At 42.7% G+C, this 17,608-nt stretch overlaps 1 protein-coding gene across 1 annotated transcript in view; it reads right to left on the bottom strand.

Moving 5' to 3' along the window:
• Positions 1-15,732, bottom strand: part of ccnd2a (cyclin D2, a) — a 176,878-nt gene extending 161,146 nt beyond the window's left edge. Inside the window, exon 1 of the mRNA XM_052061791.1 lies at positions 15,618-15,732. The gene's annotated coding sequence lies outside the window, so the exon portion shown is untranslated. The remainder of the gene's footprint in view (positions 1-15,617) is intronic.
• Between the last annotated feature and the right edge of the window lie 1,876 nt (positions 15,733-17,608).

Raw genomic sequence — 17,608 nt, 5'->3', positions numbered from 1 at the left:
CGGAGTAGCGGGACAAAACCCACACAGGCACGGGGAGAACATGCAAACTCCACACAGGAAGGCGGCAGCCGGAATGGAACCCTGCACCTCTGCACTGTGAGGCCGACGCGCTAACCAGTCGACCACCGGGCCGCCTCCTTCAACATCAATATTTGTACATTTTAAAAATCAGTTGTTTCATCCAAATGCTTTTGAACAACTATATTAAGAAAATGGATGGATATTTGGAATATAGTTTACAATTACAAATATTCAGATCATTCATTAATAAGCACTGGTTAAAATGACCACCAAACTCAATATTCTGACAAGTGCCTTGTTCAGATCTTTTAACGTAACTGACCGTCACGGCCCGTTAAATGATCCTGTTTGTTTGAGTCGCATTAATTGAAGCAAAATGGTTAAGAATTCAGCACACAACCAAGGACGTGGCCAAGCGAAGAATTCATTACGACAAACAGTATACAGGTATATGTGAAAACAAGCGGAATCTTTAACATTTCAATTTAGCAAATTGTCAGTCATAAAATCGAACAAAACAACTTCAACTTGTGGAGGTCATAACAGTGTATACTCTCACTCGGTTTGAGTTTTTGAGGCCTCATGGTGGTCTGTGGAGACTTAAATGAAGTTTGGGGGATTGATTTGTCACAATTAGGCAGGTCAGTGCCATACCACTGCACAAATTAAGTCATTCATCTTGACATGACAAGGCGTGGGAGGAAAGGCCAATTAACCTCTGGAAAGAGATCAGTTCCTTTAATATTGAGTGAGAGCTGAAGGGTCAGACCAAAGGTTAACATTTACACCTACACATGCGGGTAGAAAACACGCAAATTTGGTGAATTAAAAGGAAGGTGTACACTGACACCTTCAGTACACACAAGAATCCAACTAAACTTGGCTAGGTATGGCTAGAGACTAGAGCCATCGAGGGCATGGTGCTAAACTGAGGTAGCTGAGAGAGAGGCCAACTGCATTCCATTGGATAAACACAGCAAGCAAGTGAGCAAGTTGTTATTTTGTTTGCATTTCCACAGAGGCGGGCGCTCCTTGGTAATGAGAGTCAGTTCCAATGCATGTCCTGGAGAAGTTTTGATGAGCCGGCCTTTTAATGAATGAGTATGAAAACGAGGTTCGAAAATACAAGTGATTGTGTCCAATCACTGGCAAATAGAATTGCACTCTGATTGGACACAAGCTTTTTTAATCGTGTTCTAATGCACACTAAATCAACAACTCCATGAAAATTCCTCACCTATTATTAATGACACGAAACAGACAATATAACGAAGTGGAAAAGTGTTGCTTAATTGTCTGTCATTCAAGTCAATGAAGAAGTTAACTACTATCGAAACCTAAGAATACTTGGCAAAGATTGAATGGCTACTTTGATTATTACTGTGCTTACAGTAGAGGTTAGTGACTTTGCTGGGGTATTATTGATGTTGACATATTTTTGCTTCAACCAGATTGTACACATTGCACTGCTTTCCTATGTGGCATCAACCCCATCATAACCATTCTTTTTTACCTGCACTGGCACCCTTCTGTGGTTGCGTTGGAAAACACACACACACAAACCAAAAATCAAACAAAAGGACTTAATCATTTCAAAATGCTGGCAGTGGGCCAATTGCTTTACTTTTAACAAACTTTTAAAGTACTACTTTCAGAGAAAAATGTTGGATGAATTCCAAACTGTACAACATTAGGCACATTCAATTTAGAGGTTCAACTGTATTCCAGTAGTCATTCACAAGCGTTACTCCTCTTCCAACACAGTCAGGGGCCCTTGTGTGCATTCACGAACCGGCAAACGCCCAAATCCTATATGGACAATGTATATCAACGTTCATAAAGGTCATCTACACTGTAAACTATTCATCGGGGAAGTTTTCCTGTCATTCAATATGCCAGACGGAAAAAAAACATCCACGAATACGAGGATATTCCCAAATTTCCTGGGCCGTTGACCACGTAACACACAAGCATATTCAGAACTCAAAATGAAGGAATAACACCAGGCAACAATATGGCTCAGTTCTTTTCACCCTGGGATTACACTTGGAGAAATGTTTGGATCATCATAAGACTCCATCCTTCCTACGGCATATGACTGAAAAGGACTCTGTCTTTAATTGGCACCCCCCGCCCCCTGCCCTTAATTATTAGTGCTGCTTTCTCTCTGCTGCTCTTTCTCTTGCAAACACCAACCTAAAAGCACACATTCCCATCTAATCCACATCCATCCTCCCTGAAAACACGGCAGATTGGTTTTCTTCTCGTGTAAACTTCCACGTTAGGGTCAGATTTTAGGGTCACAGGGGCCACGGAGCTTGACTTCAAAGAGAAGTAGGTCAAAGCGGGAAGCTCTGCGTTTGTCAAGTCTCAGCTATGAGTGACAACCGCTCATTCACAGCATGACTTAGTTAGTGCTAAACAGTACTTAAATTAACTAATTGCTGCGTTTAAAATGAGAGATTTTGTGTGTGAAATGAGCAAACCGTCATTAATATTTGTCATTGTAACAAGGTGTCTAAAAGTGAAATACATCATGTATTAAAATGAATCTTGTTCTCCCATCCATCCATTTTCAATATCACGTATCCTCACTCGAGTCGGGAGTGAGGTGGAGCCGATTCCAGCTGGCTTTGAGGTCGAGGTACACCCAGGACTGGTCGCCAGCGAATCACAGGGACCACTGTTTTGAAATACTCTCAAATGGTACAACAATGCAAAACGATGGTAACTCCTATTCTAAGAGGTTTCACAAACATGGTGGATGTGCACCCTAAATGCTTTATTGTTTATTTACAATAACTCTCTTGTGCACCACAATCTAACAACAGTTACACTGGTCAGAAAAAAAGAAGATACATTTTGAAATAATCCTAAAATAGCACAACATTTGACTGAGCTATGATTTTTTTCATATTAATTATTACATTTTCACATCTGGCGGCACGGTAACAAATGCCTAGCACATTGGTCTCATAGTGCAGGGGTGTAGGATTCTGGACCCGGCTTGCTGTGTGGAGTTTGGATGCTTTCCCCGTCCGTGCCTGCATGGGTTTTCTCCAGGTACTTCGGTTTTCTCCCGCATTCCAAAAAACATGCATGGCAGGTTAATTGGGCATTCCAAAATTGTGCCTAGGTGTGATTGTGAGCACGAATGGTTGATTGTCTATGTGTGCGCTGCGATTGGCTGGCAACAAGTAGCGTGTCCCACACCTACTGCCTGAAGATGGCTGGGATAGGCTGTAGCACGCCCCACCACCCTTGTGAGGAAAAGCGGATCAGAAAATGGATGGATGGATGGACATTTTCCCATTTGAAATAATTGAAATAGCAAGAGGGCGGCCCGGTAGTCCAGTGGTTAGCACGTGGGCTTCACAGTGCAGAGGTACCGGGTTCGATTCCAGCTCCGGCCTCCCTGTGTGGAGTTTGCATGTTCTCCCCGGGCCTGCGTGGGTTTTCTCCGGGTGCTCCGATTTCCTCCCACATTCCAAAAACATGCGTGGCAGGCCGATGGAACACTCTAAATTGTCCCTAGGTGTGAGTGTGAGTGCGACTGGTTGTTCGTCTCTGTGTGCCCTGCGATTGGCTGGCAACCGATTCAGGGTGTCCCCCGCCTACTGCCCGGAGACGGCTGGGACGGGCTCCAGCACCCCCCGCGACCCTAGTGAGGATCAAGCGGTACGGAAGATGAATGAATGAATGAATGAATGAAATAGCAAGACCCATTTCTCTCACCATTCGAAATGCTCTAAAAAGTGTATAAATCAGGCCTACTCAACAAGGCAACGCTGGGTCGCGGATGCCATGCGACTAGCTTGCAAGTTTTTTTTTTCCTCTAGAGATCTCTATGACTTACTGACAAAAAGGAATTTGCAATGCAAATTTGTTACTCTTGTGCGTTTTTAACCAGTGACGTGTTGTACAACAAAATATCAGATTCAAGCTTTGGAACTTTGAGTATTGGGAAAATATATACAGTATATTTATTGTATAATAGCATGAAAAACTGCAACAGATATTCTGATTAAAATCCTCAAATTGCCTCAGTCCAACACTTCTCCACCATCACCATGTAAAGCCGAAAGGTTGCTTCCCATCTATCATCAGATCTGTTACGCCATCTAGTGGTGAAACACAAAGACGGTACAGTAGTTGTATGAAATGACCAAAGGCTGTATTATTCAAATGCTCGAGCTTGCCTCTGACAAAGTAATATAAAACTGGATGTCAGGATTCAAACTACGTCATTACACGTACACCACTTTTAAAACCTGTAGTGTTAGACCTACGATAGGTTGCATTGTTTCTCATCAACAAGTGATTGTATCTTCACTAAATAAGAGAACACTCGTGAGCAAATTAAGTGTATTTTGTTTTGCCAGTTAAAGGTGTTATTTCCGGTATTTCCGGTAGACGAGAGGGTTGCCTCCCTCCGCCTTCGGGTGGGTGGACGGGTCCTGACTGTTGTTTGTGCATATGCACCAAACAGCAGCTCAGCATACCCACCCTTTTTGGAGTCCTTGGAGGGTGTGCTGGAGAGTACCTCTGCTGGGGACTCCCTTGTTCTGCTGGGGGACTTCAATGCTCACGTGGGCAATGACAGTGATACCTGGAGGGGCGTGATTGGGAGGAACGGCCCCCCCGATCAAAACCCGAGTGGTGTTTTGTTATTGGACTTCTGTGCTCGCCACGGATTGTCCATAACGAACACCCTGTTCAAGCATAAGGGTGTCCATATGTGCACTTGGCACCAGGACACCCTAGGCCGCAGTTCGATGATCGACTTTGTAGTTGTATCATCGGATTTGCGGCCGCATGTTCTGGACACTCGGGTGAAGAGAGGGGCGGAGCTGTCAACTGATCACCACCTGGTGGTGAGTAGGCTCCGATGGTGGGGGAAGATGCCGGTCCGTCCTGGCAGACCCAAACGTATAGTGAGGGTTTGTTGGGAACGTCTGGCGGAATCCCCTGTCAGAAGGAGTTTCAACTCCCACCTCCGACAGAGCTTTTCCCATGTTCCGGGGGAGACGGGGGACATTGAGTCCGAGTGGACCATGTTCCGTGCCTCTATTGTTGAGGCGGCCAATCTGAGTTGTGGCCGTAAGGTGGTTGGTGCCTGTCGTGGCGGCAATCCTCGTACTCGCTGGTGGACACCAGCAGTAAGGGATGCCGTCAAGCTGAAGAAGGAGTCCTATCGAGCCTTTATGGCCTGTGGGACCCCAGAGGCAGCTGACGGGTATCGACTGGCCAAGCGGACCGCGGCTTCGGTGGTCACCGAGGCAAAAACCCGAGCGTGGGAAGAGTTCGGTGAGGCCATGGAAGCCGACTTCCGGACGGCTTCGAGGAAATTCTGGTCCACCATCCGACGTCTCAGGAGGGGGAAGCAGTGCACCACTAACACTGTGTACAGTGGGGATGGGGCACTGCTGACTTCGACTCGGGACGTTGTGAACCGGTGGGCAGAGTACTTCGAAGACCTCCTCAACTCCACCAACACGCCTTCCTTTGAGGAAGCAGAGCCTGGGGACTCTGAGGTGGGCTCTCCTATCTCTGTGGTTGAAGTCACCGATGTGGTTAAAAAGCTCCTCGGTGGCAAGGCCCCAGGGGTGGATGAGATCCGCCCGGAGTTCCTCAAGGCTCTGGATGTTGTGGGGCTGTCCTGGTTGACACGCCTCTACAACATCGCGTGGTCAACAGGGAGAGTGCCTCTGGATTGGCAGACCGGGGTGGTAGTCCCTCTTTTTAAAAAGGGGGACCGGAGGGTGTGTTCCAACTACAGAGGGATCACACTCCTCAGCCTCCCTGGTAAGGTCTATTCAGGGGTGCTGGAGAGGAGGGTCCGTCAGGAAGTCGAGCCTCAGATTGAGGAGGAGCAGTGTGGTTTTCGTCCCGGCCGTGGAACAGTGGACCAGCTCTACACCCTTAGCAGGGTCCTTGAGGGTATGTGGGAATTCGCCCAACCAGTCTACATGTGTTTTGTGGACTTGGAGAAGGCGTTTGACCGTGTCCCTCGGGGAGTTCTGTGGGGGGTGCTTCGTGGGTATGGGGTACCGAACCCCCTGATACGGGCTGTTCGGTCACTATACCACCGATGTCAGAGTTTGGTTCGCATTGCCGGCAGTAAGTCGGAACCGTTTCCAGTGGGGGTAGGACTCCGCCAAGGCTGCCCTTTGTCGCCGATTCTGTTCATAACCTTTATGGACAGAATTTCTAGGCGCAGCCGAAGCGTTGAGGGAGTCTGTTTTGGGGGCCTCAGTATTACATCCCTGCTTTTTGCAGATGATGTGGTGCTGTTGGCTCCTTCAAACGGGGCTCTACAACTCTCACTGGAGCGTTTCGCAGCCGAGTGTGAAGCGGTTGGGATGAAAATCAGCACCTCCAAATCTGAAACCATGGTCCTCAGTCGGAAAAGGGTGGATTGCCCCCTCCGGGTCGGGGAGGAGATATTACCCCAAGTGGAGGAGTTTAAGTATCTTGGGGTCTTGTTCACGAGTGAGGGCAGGAGGGAGCGAGAGATCGACAGGCGGATCGGTGCAGCGTCTGCTGTGATGCGGACGTTGTATCGGTCTGTCGTGGTGAAGAAGGAGCTGAGCCAAAGGGCGAAGCTCTCAATTTACCGGTCGATCTACGTCCCAACCCTCATCTATGGCCACGAGCTATGGGTCGTGACCGAAAGAACGAGATCCCGGATACAAGCGGCCGAAATGAGTTTTCTCCGCAGGGTGTCCGGGCTCTCCCTTAGCGATAAGGTGAGGAGCTCGGTCATCCGGGAGGGGCTCAGAGTCGAGCCGCTTCTCCTCCACATCGAGAGGAGCCAGATGAGGTGGCTTGGGCATCTGATTCGGATGCCTCCTGAGCGCCTCCCTGGTGAGGTGTTCCGGGCATGTCCCACCGGGAGGAGACCCCGAGGAAGACCCAGGACACGCTGGAGAGACTACGTCACCCAGCTGGCCTGGGAACGCCTCGGAATCCCCCGGGGAGAGCTGGAAGAAGTAGCTAGGGAGAGGGAAGTCTGGGCTTCCCTGCTAAAGCTGTTGCCCCCGCGACCCGGCCCCGGATAAGCGGTAGATGATGGATGGATGGATGGATGGATGGAGGTGTTATTTCCATCCAGTGTACAACACATCTCAGTGAACATTTTCATTATCTAATCGGACGCATGGTTATTGATTAAAATGATCATGTCAAGTGATTAAATGGAAACTAATAAACAGCACTAGAATGTGTTATTGTACCATTTTAATTATTCATTATTATAATTACTAAATATAAGTATTAATGTTTAGTCATTAAAAGTTGCCGGATGAAGTTCCACTAAAACGTTTTGGTGCAGAACATTTTCTTGCCGCCAGAGGTCAGCATTTTACTATATGGACGAAACCCAGCATGAAATCGTTGGAGGAATACAAAATATGCATTCAAATAAATTATTAACTGCCATCAATTTAAATGAATTATTATCAACATTTTACGTGATCAAATATTGTTTGTTACTTTCATTCGATCCACTTTATGTACTGTATATTGAATTGCAAACTGTGGACAGCTTAAGATAACTCTCTGGACTTTTTGACTTTTAACATTGCGTTGATGAACAACTATGACTTGTCAAAGCCTTCTGAAAACACACACACACACACTGCAGCATCTGAGTAACTAAATGAGAGCAAGAGCAAACATCCCTGATGTTGAATGTATGCTTTGGCTCTGATGAGTAACCAGAAATATAATCAAACAGCATTTGAACCCATCCAATAACAAATCTGTTTTCAGTTCAGGGCAATGTACTGTATATATATATATGTATATATATTATTGGAGAAGTAAAATACTGTTTGAGTCAAAAAGTCAAGAAGTGGTTCAAAAAGTCAAAGAAAATATAACCCCACTAGGCATGTTGAAAAGTGATGAAAATAAAACCAACCACTGACTACATTTCAAAATATTATTACTCAGACATAAAATACAAACAAGTCAAGGTAACAAAGAACAACAACAACAAATACAAGTTCAGCTCATGGCTGTAACACAACTGACATGGCCGTTGTGATTTGAGACTATTGCTTGTGTAATTTCAAGGACCTGATGCTGTGCTAATTTATCTGAAATAAGTCTTCCATTTTTGGAGACTGACTTTAAAATGTCATCAAGAGACTGATTTCATTTCTCATATTAGTACTGAATAATCACTCCCAAAGACCTAAAACAAGGAGATCACCGCCCAATTGTGCTTCAACTGTAAGGCATGTGCGCGAAAATCTTGAGATTCAGACCAAAGTCTACCTCCACAGCGTTTCAGCAAATTTGACACAACGAAGTGACAACAGATCTCGCATCTATCTTTTATATAAAAGCCGGAGAAGCAGAGAAGCAGTCTGCTGATCAGTGCCAGCGTCTGTTGTGACGTACATAACACTTCATGAGACAATTGAGTGACAGGTGTTAAAAATTCACCGCCTGGACCCATATTGTGCCTTTCTTATGGCTCTGTTACGATTTCGGAATGGCAGAAAAATTGGCGCATTTATAAAAGACAGAACATGCTGGTATTTACACGCATTGTTTTCACAATGCGTGTAAATACCAGGATTGTAACCAGGATTGTTGCTATTTATATTGACTAATATTTTTTTTTTATCCATTGATTATACTAAACTGAGTCCCAGAAAGAGGTTGTGCTAGGCTGTTGGTTTTGAAGGTCAAAGTACAAAATTTGGGGTGTGCCAAACAGTATTTAAAAAAAAAAAAGCTGCTATTATACTGTGTAATTAATGTCATGAGCTCTACTTGTTGATGTAAGCCGCTATAAAAATAAGAAATGAATGAAGCAGCAAAAACACTGTTGCCTCCAACCAATAAAAAGCAACAATATATTTAAAATAGCCATACAAGAAGCCTTAAACGCACAAACACATTGGTGCCACATTCCAAGGACAACTGTGAGAGTTTGTGTAAATGAGTGTGGCCAATGGAGAGTTGACAAACTTGGTCTTCTGTTAACTTCATTCTTTTAATGAGGTTGCTTCATACTCAGTAAAAAGGTTTTGCCACGTTTTCAGTAAAACTAATATGAGTGCTGTCGAAAGGGCAAATAAAAAATATGTGACAAACAATGCAAATTATTATTAAATACCGTATTTTCCGCACTAAAAGGCACACTGGATTATGAGGTGCACCTTCAATGAATGGGCTATTTTATTTTAATTTTTCATATATTGGACGCACTGGTTTATAAGGTGCAATCTACAATGCATCAACTAGATGGCGGTACGCTCCTTCCGTTCGACTCGAGAGGCGTTCATGACTGCCTCCGAAAAACGTAAATTAGCATTACTTCAATGAAACTACGAAAATTGACAATAATGCATCAAAACAGAAAATCAAGCAAGGAAATCACAAAATACATTCTATAGCCCCCCTTGGCATTTCCTTTAGCATAGTTCCAACAGAACGATCAGATGTCATTGACGTGTAGGAGACTGGACTGTCTCAGAAGTGTTTGTTATTTATTCCTTTGTTGTGTATTCACAAACAAGGAAATCACAAAATAAATTCTGTAGGGAGGCTATAGAATTTATTTTGTGATGCATTATTTTCAATTTTCATAGTTTTATTGAAGGAATTGTGAATTTACGTTTTTCGAGGCGGTCATGAACACCTCTCGAGTTGAACGGAAGAAGAGAAGGCACGGAGACGGGACAAAGATGTAGCCGTATTTGTTGAAACTGTGAAAACCATTAATAAAGTGTGCGTTTTAAAAAAACAACACCACAGCTCTCCTTTTTTCGGAGCTGCGACAAAACGTATTTAATAAAGCAGCGACACAGTTCACCGAACCAACAGCAAGTTATAACATTGGAAGCATGTCTCCAGCAAGGAGCCATTTGGGGTTGACATATTCCCGTAATGACCATACACAAGGCGCGGTGTGAGTTTTTAACAAAATAAAAGACTTTTTGGTGCGCCTTATAGTGCGGAAAATACGGTAATCAAAATTATTAAATAATCAAGTATCAAGTACAACTTTGTTGTCAAAAGTGCTGTATTCAATCCATTCATCCATCCATCCATTTTCCGAACCGCTTAATCCTCACTAGGGTCGCGGGGGTGCTGGAGCCTAACCCAGCCTTCAGAATTATGTACAGTTGTAAAAGAGGAATAACATACAGAAAAGTCAACTCTTTGAATCATTACACAACCAATGGCCCTTATTTGACTAATTGTTTCATCTTAAAAAAAACGGAAAAATCCAATATGATTGAAATGGTAAATGGAGTGCAGTCCACATCAGTGCATCTACATCATAGGTGTCAAACTCAGGTACTGGAGGGCCGCTGTCCTGCATGTTTTCCAAGTCTCCCTGTTGCAACACACCTGATTCAAATGAACAGCTTCAATGTCAGGCTTCCGCAGAGCTTGCTGATGATCTGATCATTTGAATCAGGTGTGTTGCAACAGGGAGACTTGGAAAATATGCAGGACAGCGGCCCTCCAGGACCTGTGTTTGACACCTATGATCTACATCAGGGGTGGCCATTAGGTAGATCCTGATCTACCGGTAGATCTAAGACAGGTCCCAAGTAGATCCGAGGAGTGTCCAGGAGAAAAAAACAAATAACCATTTGTGTGTCTTTGTACATGTTAATAATATATTTTTTGTGTTAATGTACACTGCACCCTAATCATCTTATCAGTCTAATTTTCACCCAAAAAATGTTTAAAAATAAAATAAAGCAGGTGAATCTTGAATTTACGGTGGCGCGTGATTACGTCACCGGAAGTTGTTAGCTCTCAGCAGTCTGCAATTGCAGCTTGTGATCAGAACTGTTGCGCTCTATCTTTTATCATCATTATTCTCATTCAGAGTTTGCTTCGTGTATCAATTCACCGAGGGCACGAGCAAAGAATAGGAATCTAGGAGGGCCCAGGGAAGCACTTTAAAACGGTATGTGTGAGCTACGATAGTTAACAGGCTGCAAAAGTGCGTCCATGCCTCAGTTTCAGGCTGTTTCTCATCAGGGCGTGCGTGTACGTGTGTGTGTGCGTGTGTGCATGTGTGTGTGTGCGTGCGTGCCGGTAAGGGTAGATCCCGGGAGGTTAGTTGATCGAAAAGTAGATCTTCGATCCAAAAGGTTTGAGCACCCCTGATCTACATCATATGGTTTCTCCTCAGAGCTTTACACACACACACATTCACTTATTTGTCAATCAATTGAACTGTAAAAGTACAGTCAGCGGAAGCATGCTGGTGGCTGCCTGCAGCTGTTTTAAATTTTAAAATGCCAAAAAGTTAAAAATGGCTGACCGTAACCACAACCAAGCTCTGTATTGTGGCCAAGGATAAAATCCAATCCAAGTAAAACACCCCTACTCCTGTCTATGAATGCTTGTCGTCATGGTCTTCTTCTTCTTCTTCATCGGTTGAATATAGCTCTGTGGTACATACTGCCAGTGACTGTACAGAAAACGCTAAGCGTTTCCATATAGTCACGGGGAGCCCCCTGGGTATACGTATTCAGCTCCGTGAATAAACCGATGAGATTGTCTTGAATACAAATAATTTCAGAATGCCACAACCATAAAACTTGAAATCCAAACAAATACACATTCATAAAATATTAGACTCAAACAAAGATTGTGAATTTGTGCAAAGTGAAGTCTGGTTCTGCTTCCTTAGCCAATCACATTAGCCATCACAGTGCCCGCAGACATACTTCTTTTATGTTCAGTGATTGTCATCTATGTTTTGATGCACCGCAGCTACTTTCAAAGTGCACATCAGTTCGCCTCACTATAAAATAGAGGGTGGGTTCTTGTGGTCCTTGGTACTTGCACACTCTCTCTGGAACCTTTACTGACTTGTGACAGCATTTGATCTGTCCTTTTTTTCCTCACACTTGGAGGAAAAACACAGTATAGTCTTCGTTTCAAAGCCAGGGAAGTTAGCAAACCACCAAGATTTGATTTCAGGATATGTGGCCAAATTAAATACACATAATTCGTCTGCCTTGTCATCATTAAATATTTTTCTATCTGTATTTTTTTTTTACACAGGTGCGGTGTCATTCACAGTTGTTTTATGGATGTGACTCAGGAGCAGGTGCAGAAACGGACACAATTTTCACCTTTTCACCCATTCTAGGATCATAAACTAAGTGCTAATTCGGTAACTTCCGCTAGCATGCCGCCGCCAGAAGGTGTAAACAATGTGTCGTTGGCATAAAGTGAGGTTGTAATGATACCGTAAATCATGTGCATTACTGGCCGTATGGGGGTTGTGGGATTACTGTCTGCAATTTACAAACTGATGTATATACTGTATTTTTTTGTGCCAAACATGCTTACCAATGTTCTGAGTGAGGGAAATATTTACCATGCCACTCCTCATTTTACCTAGTCATTGGCAAGGTGGCCAACGGGGAGCGCAAACCCTGCTCTAAAATATGCGAGTTGCTAAGAGTCTCAAATAGGGCTAAGGGTCTCAAATAGGGCCATAGTGCCACCTTAGCAATGCTGCTAAAGGCCTCAGAGCAAAACCACTTCTCTCGCCAGCAAACTAGTTGAGATTGAATTAACAGCTCAGTTTGCTGATGGTGTTAGTGTTTCTGTTTATTCTTGTTCTTGGGTAAAATAGGCTGGGCTCATCTGTGGTGTAATGGTGCCCCCCTCAGCCCTTTTTCCTTACTGCAACTCTGCGATATTCCATGATATAGGGGAGTGAACATGCAAACTCCACACAGGAAGGCAAGGGCTAGAATCAAAGCCACAACTTCTGCACAGTGAAGCAGACGTGCAAACCAGTCAACCATAGCGCTGCCCCTATTTTGTAGCCATTTCATTGAATACATAATGTTGCAGCTGAATCTGAATCTGAAAGCATTGGTAACATCATAAATAGCTAATAACTAATAATAACTAATAACACACAAGATGAAATTATGAAGAAACAATGTAGAACCTGATCAACTATTTACATATAATGTATGAAGTTGACAGCTTTTAAAATGTAGAAACAAGGGCTAGCCGGTAGGAATGCCAATGGGGAGCAATTTGGCCACGATCTGAATGTCACAAACAAATGTGCCTGAAATATGTCAACCATATTCCTCTTTCAGCAACATCTTTGCTGTGATTGTGCATTGTGCATTTAATCCAACGCAACTACTAAAACACAGCAACCGTGTCTAACAGGAAACAGTGACGTCAGTGCACTTGTTGTTTATCTGCGGGGGGAACTCAACTTTCACCTCAATGCACGGCATCTTTATTCCTTTAGATGACACTGAAGAGAAGCTGTATGTGCAACATACAGCACAGAAGAAATTTCTTCCCTCTCAACCAGACAACAAGACGAGCCGCTGCGGGTGCCCGTTCCGCCATCAAAAGAACAGTTAACATAAAATGACAAAATAATACAACACAACACATAACACACAGACAGTCGTGCAATCTGAACCACTTTTCCTGCATACACTTTGTTGTTTGTTGTTGTTGGTTCGTTCTCTACTCTTACTTTTTTTCTGTGCATGGCATATTACAAAAATGGTCTACAACAGGGGGTGAAACTAATTTTTGTCGCGGGCCACATTGTAGTTATGGTTTCCCTTGGAGGGCCGTTATGAATTTTGGGAAACCATATAAATGTTTAATCCCCTCCACACATTATATACACAGCACACAACAACTGGATGGATAACCAGTTTTCAAATCAGAAGTCAAGAATAATGACTGTTATTGTGAATTACATATGACAATTTGAAATTTTGGTTCAGACTTTAACAAGTATCATGGAACTTGACATGATTTGCTTTCGCAGACCACATAAAATGGTGTGGCGGGCCAGATCTGGCCCCCGGGCCTTGACTTTGACAACTGTGGTGTACAGTAATTGTCAATCTGTCTGATTGTGCTGCTCTCATGTTAATGGATCAATCTTTGAAATTTTACACACATAGCTATACTTAGTTAAATTTGACAAAGTGCAGAACTTGATATATATATAATTTATTTTTTTTAGGGTGTTGCAGTTTCTTTTGGTGTTTCAGATCTGTTTTTGGCTTTGGTTTTTTCATTTTCAGTTTTGGCCAGAAATGTTATTTTGATGCATGTATTACTTTTTAATATCTCAAATGTGACTGATTAATCAACATTGCCTTATGAATACAAACCCAAGAACCTCAAACTTCCACACAACTAAACAGTGACTACATTTACATGCAGGCAGTATTCGAGTTAAGGTTAAAAACATTCTGAATAATCTTTACATGCTTGAGTGGACAGTTACAGTCCCATCCTCAAAACTCATCATGATTGACAGTCAATTAGATAAATTCTGCCATAAGAGCCACTGTTCTATTTTAAAAAATCAGGGGTCTGTTGGAATTTGGGACAGCTGTTTTGTTTTTTCCAATCCTTTATGGGCCCCTGACGTTGTCTGGGCCTGCACAGGTTGCACTTATCTTGAAATGTTTTAAAGTGAAAATATTTTATTCAATGCATTCACATTTTTTCAATAAATTTGCAAATTGCAGTTTTGTTACACCCCTACTAATTAACCAAGACCAGTGTTCTTGAAAACCAGAATCATTTGTCACAGCACATGAATTTCTGCCAAAATTCAAAGCTGTCAGGAAGCGTTTTCCTCCCCCTTTCTTCCTCAACCCCTGCTCACTGGGAAGGGATCTCACAACTTGCTCTTGTTGATGTTCAGCAGCTTGATTTTGCCCACATCCGCTCAGTGACAAGCAGCAGGTTGCTCAAAAAAGTAACACCAAAACAGAGGAGTGATCCACAATGCAGCAGATAACAGTGGTATCGCATACACACACAAAAAGATTTGCGTAACACTCATGTAGCCAATATTTTGTGGGTGCAAAGGGAGAACATTTACAGCTGATTCTAACGATTGTACTAACGTGTTACCTGAAGAATATTGACAATTACCATGCCTGTCCCACCCCCAGTTTTCTCTACTACAAGCATACCATCTACAACTTATAGCAACATACACGCTCTAACACCGTACTATGGAAAGACCTTGGAGCATTTGTTCAATATTCTTTATGTCAAGCTCAAGTTCCTTGCACTTTTACGGTCTTTGTCTTCACTATTAAAACAATTGTGTACACTAGTCGAATGACAAGGCGTAATCATGTAATCGTAGGCTCTTTGTCCTTGGTAATAGGACAACTTTGACATACTAGTAAGACATGTTACTCGTGGGATAAAAATATGAACTACTTGAGAACTGTGCGCGATCAGTACCACTGTTAGTGATTATAAAACAAACTACGAAACACCTAGTGCTTCACTTGTGGTACAAGTAGCTCGCCATTGTCATCTTGTGCAAAGGTACCAAGTATGTTTTCTCACGAGTATGTCGAAATCGTCCCTCTACTGTACAGAAATTGCATGCAGTAGTTGAAAACAATATATCAGTCAAACAATCAATCTACTCTTTTATCCACCCGTGTAAGATTCGCGTCAGCTGTTCACAGCAGCTTTGCGCTAATACTTCACAAACGTATCACGAGAACACACGGTGAGTGCGCGACCAAATACGTAAATATATACATTTAAAAGCAGCTTTTACTCACCTTTGTGTTTTTTCCTTTCAGTCACTCACGCGTAGCGCCTACTTTTTTTGTATTCGTCTAAAACACAAACGTCGAGTTTAAAACCAGCGTGACAGGCTTGTTTACAACTTTTCAGCGTGAATTGCGATTGGCCTGTGAGAAGTTTGATGTACGCCCCAATTCTTGGTCACAGGGGCCGGGTTTCAAATGTGAGGCCCTCCCCTCGTCGTCTCTTCTTTCAAGAGAGGCACATTCGGAAGGAAATGGTCCCGGACAGCGATGAAACTGATCCATACTGCTGCACATCACTTTTGACGCGCATATGTCAATAGCTCACTGTATAGTTTACGCACCAGTCAATAATACACGCAGAAAGACTTTGCTTTCATTAGAAATTATTGGACTCTTAAAATATACGAAGAAACCCTTGTTTCTCTGAATGCACGCAAAGTAGAAACGTTAACAACACTTCATGACATTTTTTAATGTACTTATTGCATTTACCTTATGATACATTTCCCAAAACGTACTGTTTTCCCTTGAAAATGCATTAAGATAATATCATTTTCCTGGTATATATTTTTTTAATACCAGGAAAATGATATTATCTTAATGCATTTTAATTATCTAATTATGTTAATTATCTTAATGCATATATATATATATATACACACAATACAATACTTTATTAAAAATATATTTATTATACAATATTTTATTGTATATATTATATATATATATAGAGAGAGAGAGAGAGAGAGAGAGAGAGAGAGAGAGAGAGAGAGAGCTATTACAATTGCACTTGTTCGTGGAGAAATGTACCATGCCGGCTGGATGATCCCTTAAATCCTAGTTCAGAAAGCAAGCATTTATTTTGCATAATTAATCTGAATGTTTTCTTTACTTTTCCAGTTAATCCGTCATTCCACAATAGTTCTTGTTAGGGTTCTGTGTTATGATTGAGCTTTAGAACAAGTCTCTTATCAAGATTTCAGCCAACTCTTTCCGCTCTCTCAAACAGAAGAGCATTCATTAATTAAAAAAACAATTCTGATTAGATTGACAGTATGTACTGCAGGTCGTATCTTTCCGCATGATAACGTATAATTTTAAATAACAATCGAACTGCCAAATATGCAAATCTGCAAACAGATGCACCACAACACACATACACGAGCACTAGTACAGTTGGATTTGTGGATTGTTTTTGGTAGGAATAGAGCGCAGAGAGCTACAAAGCTCAGGAGTGCAAGATCACATCGTCATGTGGCACTCGGAAGGCAAAGTGTTTCTCATTTAAGTATTTACAACTTGACTACTGCGTTAGTGTAGTTTAGGTGCAGACTACATCATGTTCAAATATACCTAAAGTACAAATTAGTGTTCCGTTTGGTTGAGCGAGCCATTGTGCCAGGCTCAACTCCTCCAGTCGTTCTGGGGTCAGGGAAATGGAGCATACTTCAGCACAGATTGAAGTAGAAGACTGAAATGCTTTTCCAGGCCTCTTTATTGCAGTGTCTTTCAGCTGTTGTTTGTTTCAGGGCGTTTCTCCCTTTTGTCTCCTCTTCAGGAGGTAAAATGCAGACTCTATTGCAGGGATAGGCTAAATACGGTCCGGGGGCCACATTAGGTGTTTGACTGGACCTCACAGTGACACTGAAGTCAACGTAAAGAGTAAAATATTGTTTATTTTAATAACGTTTATTGTGAAAGTTGTGCTTTGACTCCGTGTGCACAGATGGGGAAAGCACTGGTAGACTGTAAGCAAGAATAAGATCTAAACTTAAGTATGTCCTTGATCGTGGCCAGGCCAGTCACACACTGCATTAAGGGGATCAAAAAGGTTTAGAACGTTTGCCAATGGTTTATCAGGACAGCACAAATGAATATTAAAATCCCCCAAGTCTGTGGTACATGAGCATTAATGGCTTTGGTCCTTCTCTAGGAGTCCCATCCATCCATCCATCTATCCATTATCCAAACTGCTTATTGTTTTCACGAATGAAAGGTAA

This window comes from Hippocampus zosterae, chromosome 3 (genome assembly GCF_025434085.1).
Source record: "Hippocampus zosterae strain Florida chromosome 3, ASM2543408v3, whole genome shotgun sequence".
Lineage (NCBI taxonomy): Eukaryota > Metazoa > Chordata > Actinopteri > Syngnathiformes > Syngnathidae > Hippocampus > Hippocampus zosterae.
The sequence above is the reverse complement of the archived record's forward strand: the minus strand, read 5'-3'. Positions and strand labels throughout refer to the sequence as shown.